The sequence below is a fragment of the Cebus imitator genome, unplaced genomic scaffold (genome assembly GCF_001604975.1).
Source record: "Cebus imitator isolate Cc_AM_T3 unplaced genomic scaffold, Cebus_imitator-1.0 Scaffold7, whole genome shotgun sequence".
NCBI lineage: Eukaryota > Metazoa > Chordata > Mammalia > Primates > Cebidae > Cebus > Cebus imitator.
The window spans coordinates 6546160-6567241 of NW_016107322.1; the positions used below are offsets into that span (position 1 = coordinate 6546160).

Consider the following 21082-nt stretch of genomic DNA (forward strand, 5'->3'; position numbering starts at 1 on the left):
GGAGAACAATGGTGGACCACATGCATGAATGCTATGAAACCATGTTGGAGATGCTTTTAGGAAAATATTAAGTATGATGAAATAGCTCTTACATTCTCTTTGTATAGCAATAGAAAAATGAAGTATTTGGTCGAGATATTTAAAAATTTGTGATTTTAGGCAAATGTTCCAGAAAGAGGGCATAATGAAATGTAATGTGTCTCAGAGACATGGTATCAGTTTTTTTTTTAATGCTTGCAAGTTCCTGGCCTGTCCTGGGTTGACTAAATGGCATAGTTGCCCTGCAAATAATAGCACTTATGAGAAAACAATAGACTTTGAAATGAGATGCTAAAGTTGTATAAAACTGAACCGAAATTTATTAAACAAGTTAGTTGTCTATGTTAGCATATGGTATTCATTCGTTTATATGCTGCTGATAAAGACATACCCGAAAATGGGCAATTGACAAAAGAAAGAAGTTTATTGGATTTAAAGGTCTACATGGCTAGGGAGGGCTAACAATTATGGCAGAAAACAAAGGAGGAGCAAGTCACATCTTACGTGGATGGCAGCAGGCAAAGAGAGCTTGTGCCGAGAAACTCCCATTTTTAAAACCATCAGATCTCACGAGGCCTATTCACTATCATGAGAACAACACGGGAAGGACCTGCCACCATGATTCAGTCATCTCCCACTGGGTCCGTCCCACAACACGTGGGAATTATGGGAGCTACAAGGTGAGATTTGGGTGGAGACACAGAGCCAAACCATATCACATGTAGAAACCATACCTGTGAAGAAATCAATGGACCCCTATGGGTTTTTTTGTAGGAAAAATGAAGAAATTCAGGTTGCTACAAACCCTTGAGTACTGTGGCACTGACAAAACAAATCTTATTCCTAAAAATAAAAATGTGAATCTTAAACAAAGATAAATTCATTTAAAAGTATGATCTAAAGATTTTATATTGGGGTTGGATATAACGGCTCATGCCCGTAATCCCAGCACTTTGGGAGGCCAAGGCAGGCAGATTACAATGTTAAGAGATCAAGACAATCCTGGCCAACATGCTGAAAGCCGGTCTCTATTAAAATTTTAAAAATTAGCTGAGTGTGTTGGCATGCACCTGTAGTCCTAACTACTCAGGAGGCTGAGACAGAAGAATCACTTGAACCCGGGAGGCAGAGGTTGCAGTGAGCTGAGATCACACCATTGCACCCCAGACTGATGGAGCAAGACTCTGTCTTCAAAAAAAAAAAAAGAAAAAGAAAAAAAGATTTTATATCTACAGAAAAACGTATGCATACACACAGAAAAATACTGCCATTATCACAGGATATTAGGATTATAGAGAACTTTCACTTTCTATTTCATATGCATCTATGAAATAGATTTATGTGTTTGTATTACACTTAAAATTTGAAAAAAAGCCATCAAGAAAATGCATTTTAAAAATTACCTTTCTTTTAAAAAATGAGACCTTCACAAGCTACTCTTTAACTTGTGTTTACAACATGTCTTAGATCTCTTTTCATATCAGTATCTATATCCATACCTTTTAATTGCCACATAGCAGGATATACCAACGTTGTTACCCTTTCTCAAGCACTTTTTATTGCTATTTCTAACAGTGTTGTCATAAACAAATGATTATGCAAATCTCTGTGCCACTGTAGGAAGTTTACAGGGCAGTGGGATAAAATAAAAAATTGTTTTGAGGTAGTGGCATGAATGGAAAGGAAGGATGCACACAACTATTTTTATTTGTATATCATTTTGTGGCACTTGTACACAGGACTTTATCTTCCTGAGAGCTCATGAAAGGTTTGAAAACACCAAAGAATCTGTCTTAATGGAAACTGTCTTTTTGTTATTAGGCTGTGTCCAATACCCTAAATTGCTTTATCCAGCATCCATTCTAACCTACCAGTAACCTGCAGCAGCTGGAAAGTTAAAAATTACATTTCTCAGACACATTGGAGGCTAGAACATGATTTACGTTCCTTCATACTCTTACAAGAATGTTTAGAATCTGAATCAAATAGAAGAAAAAGCCAAGTTTGAGGCATACATTTTGCTGGCGAGGATCAAGGCCGAGGTGGCAGCTATAGCAGTGACTGCCCAATGTGGTAGGTGGATTCCTGATTCAGCAGCTTCCTGGAGCAGCAGTGGCATATTTCTGGATCATGGCAGACCAGCCTGGGACTGAAGTCAGCAGTATTAGCAGCAGATTCATAATTTGTCAGCTTCCTGCATCTGTGGTGGTTGTTTACCTGCTCAAGGCAAAGGCAGAGTGCTTCTGGGAGCTGCTATTTGTTCCTGGGTGTAAGAATAAAACTGTTCTAATAAATGTGTTGGTTTTCAATTCTTAAAATTTCTTGTTACCTATATGATCTAGAGCATAGGTCAGCAAACTATAGCCCATAGGCCAAAGCTAGCCTACTGCCTGTTTTTGTATAGCTTACAAAATTGTTTTTACATTTTTAACTGATTAGAAAAAATTGTAAAGAAGAATAATATTTTGTGACATGTAAAAATTACATGAGATTCTCATTTCAGTGTTCATAAATAAAGTCGTATTGGAAGACATCACTTTGATACATTTGCATATTAGCTGTGGCTGCTTTCGCACTAAAACAGCAGAATTGACAAGCTACAACAGAGACTATATGCCCACAAAGCCTAAAATATTTATTATCTGACCTTTACACAAAAGTTTGTCAATCCCTAAATATACAGTGAACTCTCTTGATTCAACTGAATGCTGAGTACTATAGATGCCACTGTATTAAGACATGTAAGAACACAGAAGCACAAATTATAAACAACACATTAATTACATTGCACTTGAAGTTGCTGATATCTTTTCTATTTTTCATATCTAGTCCTGTCAGATAATTTTCACGTTGGAACAATAATCTATAAAGTGACAAAGGGTTTACAAGTGATGGTAGCCATTAGCACTGTTCACCAATGATTTCTGTTCCTACTCATGGGTTTATGGCAAAGCTGTACTTCTACATCCACTTGATATTAGATATGACCATGTGGCTTGCTTTGGCCAATAACATTTGAGCAGAAAGAATACGTCTCACATCAAAGGAAAAGTTTAAGAGCCAGTGTACGACTCACTATGTGCTCTTTTTCTCCTGTCATGGTTATTTATCAGCAACCTTGTGATGATGATACTCATCAACCAAGGTCTCTGAGTCACTATGATGAATTGTAGCCCCTCAACCCTCCTGCATATAGCATGAGTGAGAAATTAATTAACCTTTGTTGTTTTAAGGGAACAAGATTTGGGGGATTTGGTTACTGCAACATAACCAAACTATCCTGACTGATACTCCATTACATAAATTGTGATGATGTCTTTAAATCTTATAGGTTAGATATGTAAAATACAAACATGCTTTTTCTGTTTCTAAAAAAAAGTACATTTTGATCAGAAGATCCCATTCCCACAGATAGTGGGGAAATATGTTAAAACTTGTCAATAATGAGTAACTTGTTCTTTGTTATTGTTAATACGTCTCTTTAAATCAATAAAGAAATTAAAAGTGTTTTTGTTGGGTGAAGAAATATTCAACATATCCAAAATTTAAATCCTTACCAGAGATACTTCTTTACTCTCAACAGATGTGTTTTTCCCTTCCTTGCAAAGCTGGCATCTAAGTGAATGGGGATCCCTAAGATTTATAGGGGAGGGTTGGGGCTGTAGGTATATGTCCTCTTCCCCAAGTGTTTTTGCTTCAAATGGCTGACATGTGTTGTGTAGTCTTTTCCCTGTGCAGCTGACAATAATGAGGCTAGATGGCCATGCTCATTAGATCTTGGGGCACGATACTGGCACTTGCTGCTGAACAATGTGAAGGTCTCTGTACACCATGGTGTTCTCCTCCTGACTCCAGGTTCTGTCATCCTCTCAGCTCTTCTTTCATTCAGTGGAACTCTTAAGTTGCTTTATCTCACTCTCACCTGAAGTGCACAGAGCTCAGGGAAGCTTTTTCCAAGCTTATCTTTCTTGGCTTTTTCTAACCTACTGCCTGGTTTCTTGTGGAATTTAGCCCTCAAAAGGCAACTTCTCTAAGAGAGTTGTTATTTTATTTTCCAGGACGTGTCTAGGATTTCCCAAAGCCTATGTGAGTATTTCTATGCCCGTATGTCTTTGGATTTGAACCAAAAGGAGGAAGCAAGAGAGCCCACATGTCTTACTCTTGCAGTTATCTTTCTACAGTTCTCAACCTCCCCTTTATCTTTCCGAGTCAGGGGTCTTTCCACTGCTTCTCCCAGCTGGTAGGAGTTTCTCTATGCTCATTCTTCTTCATTTCTGGGTATTCATCCTTCTCTCCTCTATTGTAATATAGGTGAAGAGCCACAGGGCATAAATTTGGCTACCAGGAAGAGAATATTACTTCAGAAGGTATTTCAAAAATATTATCCTTATTATGTTACTCCCTGTATTAGGCCATTCACACTGCTATAAAGATACTACCTGAGACTGGGTAATTTATAAATAAAAGAAGTTTAACCGACTCACAGTTCCACATGGCTGGGGAGGCCTCAGGAAACTTATGTTCACGGTGGAAGGCGAAAGAGAAGCAGGCACCTTTCTTTACAAGGCAGTAGGAGAGAGAGAGCATGCAGGGGAAACTACCACTTATAAAACCATAACATCTCATGAGAGCTTCCTCATTATCATGAGAACAGCAGAGAGGTACCCTCCCCATGATCCAATCACTTCCCACGAGCTTCTTCCCTCCATACCTGGGGATTACAATTTGAGATGAGATTTAAGTAGAGATACGGAGCCGACCAATATGACTCTCCATAGACCCAATAATTAAGAAAACAAAAATATTATATATGTTTAAATATAAGCTGAGTTGTTTTTTCAAAATTATCACTTAGAAATAAGAAAGTCATCTGAAATAATTTTTCATGTTAAATAGTACCCTAGCATTTTAACAATAAATTTATATTTGGGAAAGATCCATTAACCCCAAACACTTATGATATTACATTTTTTTAAATAGACAAGTAGGTCGGGTGTGGTGGCTCACGCCTGTAATCCCAGAACTTTGGGAGACCGAGATGGGCAGATCAGGATGTCAATAGGTGGAGACCACCCTGGACAACATGGTGAAACTCTGACTCTACTAAAAATACAAAAATGAGCCGGGCGTGATGGCGCACTCCTGTAGTCCCAGCTAGTTGCGAGGCTGAAGCAGAATCACTTGAACCCGGGAGGTTGAAGTTGCAGTGAGTCAAGATTGCACCACTGCACTCCAGCCTGGAGAGAGAGCGAGACTCCTTCTAAATAAATAAATAAAAGAGGCAAGTAAATAGACTTACATATACTTAATTCCTGGAATACGCCATGAGAATCACAAGTTTTGGCTATCAACATACCTTTTATGTATCACTTCCAAAAGTAAAGTGATAATGACTAAGTTGTCCAAATAATAACTCCCAAATGAATATTTGTGGCTTGAGGTAAAATTTAAGTGATCGCCTTTCCTGCAAATTATAAAAAAGCTGTATCTCCAACAACTTATGTGGAAGGGAAGGTCATAAGCTCTTTGGTTTAAAAGACTCAAAAAGTAATCTAGTTATAGCAACCATGAGGTCTAAAAGATACTTAAAAAAATACTTTTCATTATATAAAGGGATTATAAAGTATTCATGCAAGTGCTGAGGTTTTCTATGGTTGCTTCCCAGAATGGAAGCAAAAAAATAGCAACATTTGGTCATCAATGCGTTATTTAAAATAATATGTAATTTTTAAATTGTGTGTAGCCAATACAGATGTTCTTTGCCCTATGATAGGGCTATATCCTGATAGACCCATTGTAAATTGAAAATATTAAGTCAAAAATGAATGTAACACAGCTAATCCACTGAACATCATAGCTTAGCCTACCCTACATTAAATGTGCTCAGAAAACTTATATCAGCCTACAGTTGGGCAAAATAATCTGACACAAAGCCTATTTTATTATAAAGTGTTGAATATCTCTTGTGCACAGTACTTTGCCAAGATGGGGAAAGTTGAAAATTCAAAATTTGCAGTATAATTTCAATTGAATGTCTATAACTTTCCCAACATTTTAAAGTCAGAAGGTCATAAGTAGAATCATCATAAATCAGACTGCCTGTAATTGAATTTCATAAAAAGATCTTAAAGCCACATCTCTAAAATAATGTATATTCAAGTTAACAAACAGAACAAAACAAACACTCATTAATAAAAAAAACTCCTTTTAGAATCCTCCCTTAGGAAAATGGGGGATCATCTTACATTCAGGTCTGCTTAGTATTGAATACATTACAGAATTTTAAGTCTCTCCAACCAATTTATTTTTTGCATGAATGTAGCTCCTACTATTTAGGAATGAAAGTTTTCAAATTTCTGTCCTGATGAGCATTCTGTAGTTAGCAGGTTTATACACATTTTTTGAAGTTTTCATAATATCTTCTATTTACTAAATTTCAAGCTAACATTTTCAGCATCTCTTAACAGCATTATCAGCAACTACAACCTAATGAAAAAAATCCTTTCTCATTGGATATTGCTATTCCTCTTCTACCTATTCTCAGACCCCAAACTAAATCTTGGGCAATTCCGGTATGATATTCATTGGACCCCAACTGGTCTCTGTTAGATCTGTCTTTCATAAAATTACAGTGACCTCTGCTTTTCAAAATTTACCCCAAAGACTATTTTTTATGTCATTTGACAAAAACAAAGGAGCTCTTTAGTTTGAAAATAGAAACTATTCTACAGCAGATAAAGAGAGAGGAAAAATGCAAAAGAAGGAGAAAAGACAACAAAAAAATGAAGAGCGTGAAAGGCCCTGTGGAAAGCTAAGGGAATTTGGTGCAAAACCAGCTTGCAGTGTCTAAAAATGTGATTCCAAGTTTGGAACCACTTTCATTTTCCAGAAATGGCAAATTTCTGCTTGAAGAGGTCTTACACAATTTTTTTTTAAATATTCTTAATTACCAATCTGAAATAAACCTAGAAGAAAGTATGTATTTCCTAAATTCAGGAACTCTTTTTAAAATTGTCCATCCCCACAGTTGTTTCTACTTCTTAAAAGAACTTTCCTCTGTTTTATTTTGGAATAGACAAAGGGGAATTATCTCTTCCTTTTCCAAGAAAGCCAAAGGCAAAATAGGTTCAGTGACTTGCTCAGGATCACACAGCTAAGCCAGAGGCAGAAGGAGGACTGGACCAGACCCAGGGTTCTCCTAGCATCACTGCACTGCCAGCTTCAATTATGTAAAAAGTCTCCCAAGTTCTCATCTGGATTCAACAACGTTAGCAGAAGAGATGCCCAGTAACAACTCTCATCTAGTATTCTAAGTCACCAGGGCAAGGTGACAATAATTTAACCTCAGCAGTTTTTTCCTCTTACCTTTAACCTGAGGGATGAATACATCATTCCAAGAAGCAACTGCCCCATGGCTGGTATTGTACATTACACTCTAAAGGCTGATGATTTATTACAAGTGGTTACTATTTTGGGTCCAACAAATGGGCTCAACCCCAGTAATCACATTGCAGTTTTCCATGCAGCAGAATCTAAATCTACTTTCTTTTCCTACTTTTTGCCTCTGTGCTAGTGTGCACAGGTGCACCGATCTAGTGTGCCAAAAGCAATCTCTTTGTGCGTGCTGAGTGGATTTCGTACACTCTTAGCAGAGCAACATCTACATTTGGGCAAACACCAAGAGAAAGTTGCCTCAGCAAATTTTCAGTCATTTTGGATTTAGGGATTAAAAAGATCTGATCATATTTTTGTGGTGTTCCCTGTGATTAATAGCTAATTTCTGGAATTAGCCACAAAGAAAGAGAAGAAAACGTGGCTCTAGAGTTTTTCATGCTATTGTGGATAGGGTTTTGAATGTCTTAACTGACGTGTATCCACAGGCGTAACGAAAACAAGTTTCCGAGGTCTTATTCACATTATAAATCACTCTGCAACAGTTCACAGAGTATGTTGATACTTGCTGGCAGAGGAGGAGAATATTCAATTACAGGAAGCATTTCCTAGTGATGTGTGAAATATGTCGTGAAAAATCATGACTAGACAAATGTGCTACCTTGGTCTCTGAGAGGTATCAACTGGGTGGATCAACTTCATTCTCCCTTGACTTCAACAAGGCTACACTCTTCAGGTTCTCCTACTTTTCCAACAACTTCTTAATTTCCTTCCATGATTCCTCTTCCCCAAAAGGAGATAGCATTTCCCAACATTCAATCTTCAGTGGTCTCTTCACTTTGTGTCCCTCATACTTTATCCTCTCAAAGCTGTTAATCTGAATAGCCATTACCTTCAATGGCTTAATTTTAAGCCTTCTAACAAAGCATTTGAAATTTAGTCAAACTTTGCTATTAGAATCATCTCTACGTCTTAATTGTGCCTCTTAAAACGATTTTCAGACAGATATTTCTCCTTCAACTGACTGCTTTGGCATTTAACTCAAATTCCACATTACTAAAATGTATCATTTCTAGGCTATCCCTGTCTCATCTCTTATCCAAACAATTTCCTCCCCAACTTTCCTAGCTCCACTAACTTGCCTCTCTGCCTTCATTCTTTCCCCGGCAAAGCAGCCAGCAATCTGCTGCCAGATTCATCTGTCCAAAGAACAGTCATTAGCCTGCTAAAAACCCACAAAATGATCATCTTCTGCCCATAACTAGGACTATTCAGCCTGAAATACAGAACCTGCCAAAACATGGTCTTATCCTGTCTTTGCAAACTCTTTCATTGGTACTTTAGGGACTCTACTCCTGTTTCCTCAGAGTTTCCAATACATTTTGAATTTTAAAATCTTTTTCTTTCTTTCTTCTTCTCTCTTTCCTTCCTTCCTTCCTCCTTCCTTCCTTCCTTCCTGCCTTCCTTCCTTCCTTCCTTCCTTCCTTCCTTCCTTCTTTCCTTTGTCTTTCTTTGTCTTTCTTTCTCTCTCTCTTTCTTTCTTTTTCTTTCTCTCTCTCTCTCTTTCTTTTTCTTTCTCTCTCTCTCTCTCTCTTCTTTTCTTTTCTTTCTTTTTTTGTTCTGTTGCCCAGGCTGGAGTGCAGTGGCATGATCTCAGCTCACTGGAACCCCCATCTCCCAGGTTAAAGCGATTCTCCTGCCTCAGCTTCCCAAGTAGCTGGAACTACAGGCATGCACCATTACACCCAGCTGATTTTTGTTATTTTTAGTAGAAATGGGGTTTCACCATGTTGGCCAGGCTGGTCTCGAACTCCTGACCTTAGGTGATCTGGCCACCTCAGCCTCCCAGAGTGCTGGGATTACATGCATGAGCCATCCTAGTGGTCCCGGTTCTGCACCACTTTCTAAGCACTGGTTATTCATAGCCTCATGTTGTTATAACTTTATCTTCATATCATCTCGTTTAATAACTTATATGCCTCCTGAGAGCTTAGAGTTCCAAACAACTTATGTACATTTACATTTATAATTTTTGCACAACAAAACATCAGCAATTTGTTGGTATTCGTTTTTATTAGTATTATAACAAACAATATTCAGAAAATGTGTTATAGACATACATACATTTAATTATGTGTACACTTGGCTGTCAATGAATTACAGTCAGATGAAACCTGAACACAAGCAGAGTTCGCAGTTATATGGAGTGGAAAGATAAAAATTTAATGTCCAGCATAATCAAAAGTGAGAATAAAATAATAAATAAGACAGAAACCATTATTTTACTTCTTATAATGCATATGAAATAATTAAAAAGGGAAGCAGGTACGAAAGACTTCAAAAATGACTTGGTGGTGCCCGGGGGAATTTTCTTGCTAACATAATGCCAAAAATGAGAAAGAGAATGCTACATTCTCAGCAGTCAACTCAGAGAAATAATAAAAAGTGTAATATTGTGGATGCAATTTTATATTTATAAAAGTAATAGATGTTTGCTTAGGCAGCACGGTGAAAATTTACAAACTTTAAAAAAGGGCATAGAAGTAGATTATTTAGTGTTACCTATATTTTTCCTAAATAATGTCTATAATGCTATGATTTCAGGTCTGTATTCTCCCTGCCAATCTTGCTGACACTTCTTCTGTATTTGTTAGCTCAAACATACGACTATAATTTCACCTTGTATTAGGTCATCAGCCTGTTTTACTGGATCCATCTATTTTGCAAAGTAAATAAAATGTGTGCTGTTAAATTTTTTTACTATTGCCATGGAAATTTCAGCTTCAATGTTACTAATGGCTTGTGATTTTTAATTAACAGATTATTTGATTTTTATAAATATGTGTATGACCTTCCTAACGTCATTTTAATTGATTTTGTTTAAATGGCTTTATTTCTAAAACTGCAATCAATATGGTTCCTAGAAAAAGGAAGCAGATCAAAAATACTGGATGTAAGCCATTTTACAAGATGTCTTTCTGTTCACACAAATTATTTAGAAGAAAGATGACCTTTTAATTATACTATTCAATTATTTTCTACTATACTGAATGTATTTCAGTTTTTCGTGGTTGTAAAGGAGTCTTGCCTGGGTCATTTCAATGAGTTCTCAAACATATGCTCAAGAATACTTGCAAAACTAACTCATTCCTGTTAATGAAAACAAAAACTATCACTGTAGGTGGTTTAGACCCTAAGCACATGAAAAACAGATTATTTTTTAAACATTTTTTATTATAGGTCACGGCAATTTTTTGTAAGCACGCTTGTCTTAAAAACAATGCTCATTTAAGTAAGTATGTCTGAGTACATACTGGAAAGGATATAAATAGGAGACATCACTTCCAGTGTAAAAATTCATAGTTTTCGTAGTTCCTTTTGTTTGATTGATTTCATGTGTTTTTCATGTCAATGGAAACTTGTATTTGTGGAGAACTCTAGAAACAATGAATTACAACTGCAGGTAAGACGAAATGCAGAGAAAATAGCCATAAACATTCCATAATTTCATGGTTATCTATCCCCCACCCCAAATTTCTCTGATAAATCATTAATACTTAGGAGTGTACAGGGAAGAAGAGGGAGAAAGACAGGAAAAGGAGGATCTAGTCTCATGACTGTTGGGATACAGGGAATATTGATTTTCAGTCAACTCCTGTGGTTAATGGGAGTACACTAGTCTGTTGAACACTAGCAGATGGGCCAAGTACTACAGATGGGTAATGAAAAGAATTGAGTTTGACTTAGAGGGGTGTTAGGGGTGCTATGAAAATGTAAATGAGTCTAATACATTTTGTAGCCTAAAATGAATTTTGTTAAGCCTGGTGATCTTCAAAAACTATTTGTCTGTCTGAAATAAGCAATTTTTTGATACACAAGTCTACTTAGAGTCACACTTTTTTTGAAAATATATTTAGGGGGTAAAGTACAGATTTATTCCATGCATATATTGCATAGTGGTGAAGTGTGGGCCTTCAGTGCACCCATTACCCAAAGAATGAACATTGTGCCCAATAAGTAATTTTTCAAACTTCACCTCTTTCCCACCCTCTTGCCTTTCATAGTCTCCAATGTCTATTATTTTGATTAAAGATACGCTTTGGAATATCCTTATTTTTCAATGCTATATTAGGTTATGAAATTTTTGCCTATTTATAAAATCATTGAATGACAAAAAGAAATGAGCAACTAAGTCACAAAAAGGTATAGAGGACTGTTACATGAGTGGCATTAAGTGAAAGATGCAACTGAAAAGGCCACATACTATATGATTCCAAAGATTTGACATTCTGGAAAAGGCAAAACTATGGAGACAGTGAAAAGATTACTGGTTGCTAGGGGCTCAAGGGGAGGGAGGGAAGAAGCGATGAACAGGTGGATCACAGAGGATTTTTAAGATGGTTAATACATGTCATTATACATTTGTTAAAATCATAGAACTGTACAACACAAAGTGTGAACCTTTATAGAAACTGTGAACTATGGTTAATAACAATGCATCAATATTCATTTATTAATTATAACAAATGTACTAGACTAATGCAAGCTGTTAATAATAGGAGAAACTGTTGTGGATGGGAAGAGTATATGGAATTCTATGTACTATCTGTTCAATTATGTTGAAAATCTAAAACCGTACTAAAAATGTCTATGAATTATTTTTAAAAGCTATTCTCATATGTTTAGTTCCCATTATTTTTATTAAAATAAGAATGGGTTTTTCCCCTAAAGAAAACAAATATTTTCTCTTTATAGGTTAAAAAAATAGTTTTCATTCTTAATATTGAAAAAGTTATGTGTTTGTTTTTACCATTAACTCAGTAGTTCAAAGTGACTAGTGCTTTTTGTTAAACACCAAGTCACTAAATTTTTGTAGTTAAATAAAAAGATATGATGACAGTATATGTGTAATTTTATTAAACTGTAAGTTTTCCTCAGCATTGAGAATCCAGTAAGTAAAAGGTTAAGAATTCTAAGTTGTACATTTTTCAAATATATCCCACCTCTGAAGTAATAGGGATTTCCCAAAAAAGTTGACTTCATATAAAGGATTGTTTCCTAGTGGCTGAGGTCAGAGAGGGAAAAAAGCAGCCTTTGAAACAATGTATGCTCAATATTTAAGGTCTGTTGAGCCAGATGGCTATGAGGGGGAGAGAAGCGCATTTACCTTTTGTCTTCTTTATGTTATGGCTTCTGATTGTTCTTAGCACTCCCAGATGTTCCTTGCTTTAAACCTCTTTCTCTCCTCATTCCTAACCTCTAGTCTTCTGTATTTCTCCTGGAAAGGTCTGTGGAATTGCCTTTCCCATATTGTGCTGGGATTAAGTCTTTAATAATGCATTTCCAAACGACCACAGCATTTTACTCTAAGACTATAAAAGTGTTTTCTATCTTTCCTATCCTCACTCTTTAAAAGATCACCTATAATAGCTTAATTCATATTCTGAAAATAATTAAAATGAGGTCACCCTAGGATAAACTAATGCTGTGATGTGTGTGGTTTCACTTATAGCATCTCATTTCAAAGGTAATAAATGTATCTTTTAACTCTTAACTTTTAACACACTGCTAAAATTATTATACATGCCAGAATTTCCAGCATGTTTTTGATTTTAAATACGATATTTTCATGACCACGTAAAGTATCAGTAAGGCCTTCCAAGTTGCAAATTTTAGCAAATAGTGATTAAGTTACACAGGCTCATAAATATTAAAATAAAAACATGCAAATAAAACAGCAAAAACCCTTCAGCACCAAAAAAGGGAAAATATAGATATTAGTTGTAACATAATTAGTTATATAAAATTATATGTAGTTGTATAATTATATGTAGTTATGTAAATAACTAGTTTTATATATGTAAATGCATGACTGTGATGCTTTACAAAATACTAAGGCTGTTTAAATCTTGAGAATATAAAATATTGTCGGTTTATGAATGTTCCAGCAAGACAGCAATATGAGGTGATTAATAGAGAAAATACCCCCAATGTATCATTCTAGTTATTGTTCTTGTAGTTTGCTATTTATTTGAAATTGAATAACTTAAAATTTTTAATACTATCAAAAGTTGTCTAAAGTGACAAGGCAAAGATTACTCTTAAAGAAACTTTGCAAGAAAAATGAGTACCTTTTTCTAAAAGAATACAATATTCCCACACATTATTTTACTCTCAATATGTTAGCTAGGTAAACATTGCCCTTTCTGAAAATCTGCCATTAGTTTACATGTTCTTCTTATCAAACAAGCAGTATTTGCCTCTTGAGTAAGTAGTTAAAAAGAATATTTAAAATGACAGATAATCCTCTTATCATAAGGTTTTGATTTTATAAAAAAGTACAATTGGATATTATCCTCTGAAAAAGAGTTTCAGATTTAAGCATGCACATTTAGTCTTGTTTTTTCACTGTTTATAACAAAAATTTCATCAAAAATGAAAGCAAAGTAACTGTAAAAATACATCGCTTTCAAAGCAAAGAAGATTTTTCTGACAGGTATTAGAAAAAATCACTCATCTCATCCTTATGACTAATTTCTCTATCTACAAATATAAAGTAATTTCTGTACTGAATTAGCACATACCAAAGTGGATGAGAAACACTTAGATAACAAAACTCGAGGAGGACATCAGGCATTTGAAATGAATAATGATGGTGGAGGTGGGCGGAGAAGCCATGTGCTGGTGATAGGGTGATGGGGTGAACATAGGCAAAAGACAGTCTACGATAATAGTATAAGGGTGTTCCTTGTGAACTCAGAATGTAACCAGAAAGGAATAATGCAAAACTGTAGCTGCCTGGGAGTGGGAAAAGTTTGCACAACAAATAAATAGAGTGTGAGGTTTTTTGTTTTGTTTGTGTTTTTGTTGTTTTGTTTTTTGTAAATTAGAGACACTGAATATGCGGTGACTGCGCCATCAGGAAAACTCACATTGACTAACACTGGTATTCCAAACATTTAAAAATACATTGCAGTGTTCATTTACTGCAATCCAGGGGTCATTTTTATACTGATTAAGAACACTGAGGTCCTGGACAAGCGTTGGATGCCCATTGAAACCATTTAACCAATCTTTTTTAGTACAAATGAATTAATAGTGGCTTGCCAAGATGTAGTTGATGAAAGAAAGACAAATGGCAATTCAACAAACGAATTTCTTCAAGGAAGTACAATAGAACATCAACTTGAACTCTGCACTGGACAGGCCAAGTCTGAGAAAGCCCTGTCACACATGCACATCCTTTTCTGAGGGAAAACACCTCACCCACCTCCTGTTTCCCACACATTAGATATCAGTTCTCACACTCACTGCTGATCAGACCAGAACAGGGCACCAAACACAAAGCTGGCTAGAACGTTATGGTATGGCCTGAGGTTAAGCAAAAAGGAGATGGACCAAGAGATTTCTTCTATGGATTGAGTCAGCTAAAGTGGGAGTTAAAGCACAAAGGGTATGATGGACACATGGCAGATGAATCAGAGGGCATGATGGGAAATGTCTGAGGCAAAGTTGTCACAGGAACCGCCAATAAGCAGAGAAAGGCAATGAACTAGAGATCAAAGCAGGATGCTGAGGGAGAACGACAGTGCTGCTTCTCTATAGCCTATACCTGGGACTTCCTTGGCCTGGATCCATTTCCAGTGATAGATCTAGGCCACATGTCGACTTGCAGTAACTCAAATATACAGAACCAAAAAATTCTGAAGAGAACAATTTCAAGTCAGCTTGGCACTGTTGTTAAAACAAAGATTCTGGAGTTAACCTGCCTGGTTCAAATTCCCACTCATTCACTCTCTAGCCTGTGCCAAGGGCAAGTTACTTATGTTCTCTGTGTCTCAAATTCTACCCCTTTACAAAGAGAGAATAAAGACAGTAACCATCTCGTTCGTGGAGGTGAGGCTACATCAGTTAATATGTGTAAAACCTACATCTACCAAGAGCTATGTAAATGCTAATTATTGCTTTATTAATTTTGAGTGACAAAATTCACAGCACAAGCTTTGTATTATTTTGACCTCAAAAGACCAAAGTCTGAGTCTTTTACCTACTATCAGGAAGAGGAATTCAGTATTGTGTCTGAAAATAGTGAAGTTTTTTCCCTTGATGGCTATTCACCTGTGAGAACCATGTAAGTTTCATGTAAGGAAAATGTATGTGCTGCAGTCAAGAATAGGCTGAGGCAGACATTCAGTCCAACATGACTCAATGAGTTTGGAGCACAGCACACAGCCCCGCACATTAGGTAACCACGCCATGTGAGTTGCATTAGGTGATCACCCGCATGAGCTGGTGCCTGGCTTGGAGCCACTATTGTCTGTAAAAGGTATAACCTGCTAACCCTACACATACAGCTCGCTCGTGCCTGAGCTCTCACTTCCAGGTGCCCAGGCTCACTCATGCCCAGAGAAAGAGTAAAGCCATGTTGAAACTGTCTACTATTCCTCAAGTGTTTTTCCAGTTATCCATCACCCCACCGACTCCCCTCAAACCTCAGTTAAAACCTAACATTTCTATTGCACATCAATTAAATTACTCTTTACTGATAATTACTAGCAAACACTGGGCAACCATGTGACTCAGAGTTCAGCTTTCTCTGAGAACATTAATTGGGCTTGTTTAGAGCTATAACGGTAACAATGTTGACAACTTTTCAGGTTACAACCAACCCTGGCAGTTTTTATAGCTGTTCTACTAAAAATGGACTAGACTTACCTTTGGGAGAAGTGGGCTAGGCAGCATTCAGAGCTAATAAAGAAACAAGGTTCATCTTCTTAGAGTTCATTAAAAATACTATCGCTATATTAAAGCAAATATATTTTATTGAGATGTGTACATTGTGGAATCACAAGCAGAGATTTAAAAAAATTGTCAATTTATGAAGCAGATCTTTGGGCATTGACCCCAAATCTAGATAGTAAAAGTTTAACTTGACTTTGCCATTAGGAGAACCTTGATGGAAAAAAATGAGAAGCTTAGCCATATTAGATAGCAACCTCCCATTTCACCATCTGTGGCATGAGAAGATTCAGCTCACAACACTAGTTAGGGTTCCGAATTTTCTAATTATAGATTGGCCTTTTACCAATTCATGTGGATTCTAAATCTTACTAATCTGTCTTCATCATAAACATAAAACCTCAGCCAAGGTCCTCACCTGAGGGTTGCCTCCAGCAATTTGCTATAATCTGGCTCCTAACAAATAGGAAGTATAAACCAAGAACCAGTCTCAGCATTTCATGCCTCCAGGCAATCTAAGTTTACCCTTGGATCAGAATTGAACACAAGCTGGCACCACATTCTCTTGGCTCCTCCCAGAACTATCTTTCTCTCTAATATTTTAATATTATGGTTTTGACTTTTATTGAAGGCCTTTACAAGAAAGAGCTGCATGAGGCCCATTTCTGCATTTGCTGTGAAATTGGCATAAGGACATTGTCCATTATATTACTCAATGTTCCCTACCTAAGACCCACAAGAGAACTTGGTCTGAGTTTAGTACCAGGAAAATGATGTGCCTTCCTTGAGAAAGCTGTAAATTTTCTTCTTTTCCATTAGTTATTTATGTAACTCACTGTGTGTGTGTGTGTGTGTGTGTGTGTGTGTGTGTGTGTGTGTGTGTGGTGTTTAACTTTGGAGGCCAAAACATATAGCCAGTTTTAATGTGCAATCATACCCACTGGACTGGCCTCTGCAGTTGGCATGCTTAATTCTTCTTTCTCCTCAACTTTCTTTCCTCTAACTTATTCTGATAATGTTAGTGTAAAGATTGTTTTCTATAAGCCAGCTAAAACCCATATTGGAAAGAGGATGAGTATACCCAAGTCAAATTTACAAATAGATTGCTTTACTTGATATAGATTTTTTAAATATATATTCAGTTTTGTTTCATAAAGTAATATCTAATTCAGTATAGGTTAAACACTTCATTCAATGTATAATTCAATGTGATGTAATCACGTCTTTGGCAAAATTTCCTAGACGTAAAGTTATAAATCAGGGAAAAAAATCCTTAGGGGCAGAATCACAGTAGCTGTAGTGAAAATCAATTCATTCATTCGTCATTTTACTAAAGTTCAGCATTTAACAAATGTTTCACAGTGCCAGCTTTGTGTAAAGCAGTATGCTGATCAGTGTGTAGAATAAAAACTTGGATTAAAAATGGATCACCCAAAATGAATTTATGGTTTAGCAAGGTGTTTACCAATCTTACTTAAAGCAGGATTGAAGTATTTCCTGTCTAGCAACACCTATGTCACTAAGCCAAAATTTTCTTTTAATGAAGTTGGAAAAAAAGAAAATTTGTTGGGAAAAATTTTGTTACAAAGAAAAGAAAAACTTTACACAAAACATTAATAGGTAAGCTTCCCTCAAACTGAGTTATTTGATAAAATAGAATTATGAGAAGTAAAAATACTAAGCATGACATTATTGCCATCTGTAAGTAGTTATATGTGTAGAATTTCTTTTATTTTAATGTGAGCAATATTCCTTCAAAATAGCACTTTCTTAAAGGCAGAAGGCATTACTGACAGTTGTATGTGGGCTGACAGTATAAACATTTTATCAGTGTCCTAAGCCCTCACACAGGAAGTAGGGTCATGGGAATATTTTTACAGCTTGCAGTTGGCCTTTCAGGAATTGAGGGTAGAAGGTTGCTACAATCATTTGCTTTTCATATTCTGCTTGTCTTTTTTCATGAGGTGAATAATGCAAGGGTCTGGACACCCACGCTGGATGGGGGTTTTGATTAGAGATCTGTTTAGATTAGTTACCAAGCTTCTCAGCTTGTGGTCATTGAAGGTCACTTGGTTGATGGCTAAAATTTCAATTGGAACCTTGTCATATAATCAGGATTTAAAGCCCAGCTGAGACTTTGTCTCTCCTGTGAAAGGGGAGGTTGTTTTATGATTAGCTTCAGAATGTTAAATTAGGTGTTGGCAATTATGAACCATTTTTGTAGCTAAAATTGCACTATAGAAACACCTGTCCAGAATAGCAAAGGAAGACAGGCTTAAAAAAAAAGTCATGATTCTCTTATGCACTGATTCTATTATGCATGAACAGTTCTACTTTCATTATCAAACCCTAGAATCCACACTTAACCACTCTTGAGAAAAAATACTTTTCGTATCTTTTAACAGTGATTTCCAAGAACAAGTACCAAATGAAGGATATTTTTTGTATGTGGCACAGAGAAATGATTTGCATAAAGATTCAGTTTTTAAAATGACTGAAATGTTTCCCAATTTATTTCCAATAATGTTTTTTTCCTTCCAGTAGTAGTCCTCATGTTCTTAGAAAAAGTCTATTGATAACCCATAAAATCATGTCCTAAAGTGGGCAAGGTTCAATAAATTCTTCTGTTATTTATTATAAAGGAGATTCAGTACCTTCAAGTAAGAGAGAATTGAGCAAAAAGAGAATCAAGAAGATAGGAAAGAAACTGAATAAATTTCAAAATTACTAAAGTCGTTCTTATCAAAATAATACATCTTTTTTTTTTCCCCTTTCCAGGCCATGCTGGGATAGGGGCTTGGTACAGAGTGAGCACTGATGACACTAAACACACAGACACACAGACACACACACACACACACAGACACACAGTGTTTTGTCATATCTATATACACACATACACATATACACATACATTTGAGTGATATTGAAGTATAGATTTCCATTTCTGGCTAAGATGGAATCACAAGGACTGAAATCACCCTCCTGCCTAAAACAAAACAATTTAAACAATGGCTCTCAAGACACTGGACATCAGGCAATGAAGTAAGTGATCTTAAAGAGGTGAGACCTTGCTTGCACCCAGCTTACTCCTTTCAGAGTTTCCAGCTGTAGAATAGGCAAGGGGGACCCAAGAGGAGCCTGGCAAACTCCCTGAGTTGCAGAGACAGAGTTGAGACCAAGGCAATCAGAGATCAGTAGACAAAGAGTACTGGAGAGGAGGGGGATGTACAGACGTAAAAAAATTCAAAAATCTGCTAAGAGTTCCTTTCAAGTGGCATTCAACATAGTACTGATTAGCACATACATGTAAGAAAATGACTGATGGATAAGAAAGAACCATCTAAGAAGATGAAGGGAACAGTGTCTGGAACTCACACAGGGGCTGGAATGGTGCTTCTTTCTATTAAACTGACTGGGAAAATTCGCTAGCATCGGGTACAAAATTCAAAAGAATCTTAATTAGTCCTAGTAAGCACTATTCTGGTCTCACCTAATGATTCTTAAAAGCAAGACCTAAAAATGACAGATTGTTTCCAAGAAATTTTACTATGCTGCAGATCAAAATTCGAGAATATTTGTAGGAATGCAAATCACTTAGGTTCAAATCCCATCTTTGCCACTTACCTGCTGTGTGAACTCAGGTAAGTTACTTAGCCTCTCTGATGCTTTGTTTCTTTATCCTTGAAGTAAGTATAATGGTGAGGTTGTTGTAAATATAAAATTAATCACAATATATGTAAATTATTTGTATATAGTAGGCTCTCACTAAATATTGTCCAGGAATGTCTTTCTAAAAAAAGCTAAACATGTACATAATGTGTAAATTACACACACACACACACACATATATATATATATATATATATATATATATATATATATATATGTTTAACAGGCATGGAACAAGGTAAAATTCACAGTATCTGACATACAATCAAAGATTACCAACATGCAAGAAATGGGAAAATACAACCAATAGTGAAGTTCAGTCACTCAACTAAAAGTGACCCAGAACTGATACAAGTATTAGAATTAGATGAAAACAGCATTAAAACATATATGACTGTATTCCATATGTTCAAAATACTAAGTGAAGACATAGAAGATATTTAGAAACATCTAAACTGAATGTCTAGGGCAGGAGTCCCCAACACTGGGCCACAGACTTGGTACATGGCCTGTCAGGAACGAGGCCACACAGCAGGATGTGAGCCACAGGTGAGCCAGCCAAGCTTCATCTGTGTTTTCATCTGCTCCCCGCTGCTCACATTACTGCCTGAACGCCACTTTCTGTCACACCAGCAGCAGCATTAGATTCCCACAGAGCACAAACCCTATTGTGTACTGCACATGCAAGCCATCTGGGTTGTGTGTTCCTTTTGAGAATCTAGTGTCTGATGATCTGTCACTGTCTCCCCCCACCCCCAGATGGGACTGTCTATTTGCAGGGCAATAAGCTCAGGGCTCCCACCGAGCTTATTTTACATAGTGGTGAGTTGTATGATTATTTCATTATATATTACAATGTAATAATAACCGAAATAGAGAGCACAATAAATGCAATGCACTTCAACCATCCTGAAACCATCTCCCCCACGCCCTGTCTGAGGAAAAATTTTCTTCGGCAAAACCAGTCCCTGGTACCTGAAAGATTGGAGACTGCTGGTCTAGAGATGTTCCTGACACCTCTACAATTTGAAAGTCACGTCTCTACACTGGAAAACTATCATGTGTAAGATGAAAATATGTTGGATAGGATTTATAGTTGATCAGATGCTGCAGAAGAAAAGACTAGTGAACTGGGAGATATCACAATAGAAACTATTGAAAATGAAGTACACAAACACACAGAAAACAAGAATAAAATGAACAGGCCATCAGTGAGTTTGGGGGTAACTTAATCAAATTA

The 21082-nt window shown here is 36.5% G+C and overlaps 1 long non-coding RNA gene across 1 annotated transcript; it reads left to right on the plus strand.

The window, feature by feature from the left end:
• Positions 1–670: 670 nt before the first annotated feature.
• LOC108311811 lies at positions 671–20743 on the plus strand. Its single transcript, XR_001828372.2, has 3 exons — positions 671–684; positions 11744–11746; positions 20663–20743. It is a non-coding gene; the product is annotated as an uncharacterized LOC108311811 (long non-coding RNA).
• The last annotated feature ends 339 nt before the right edge of the window (positions 20744–21082 follow it).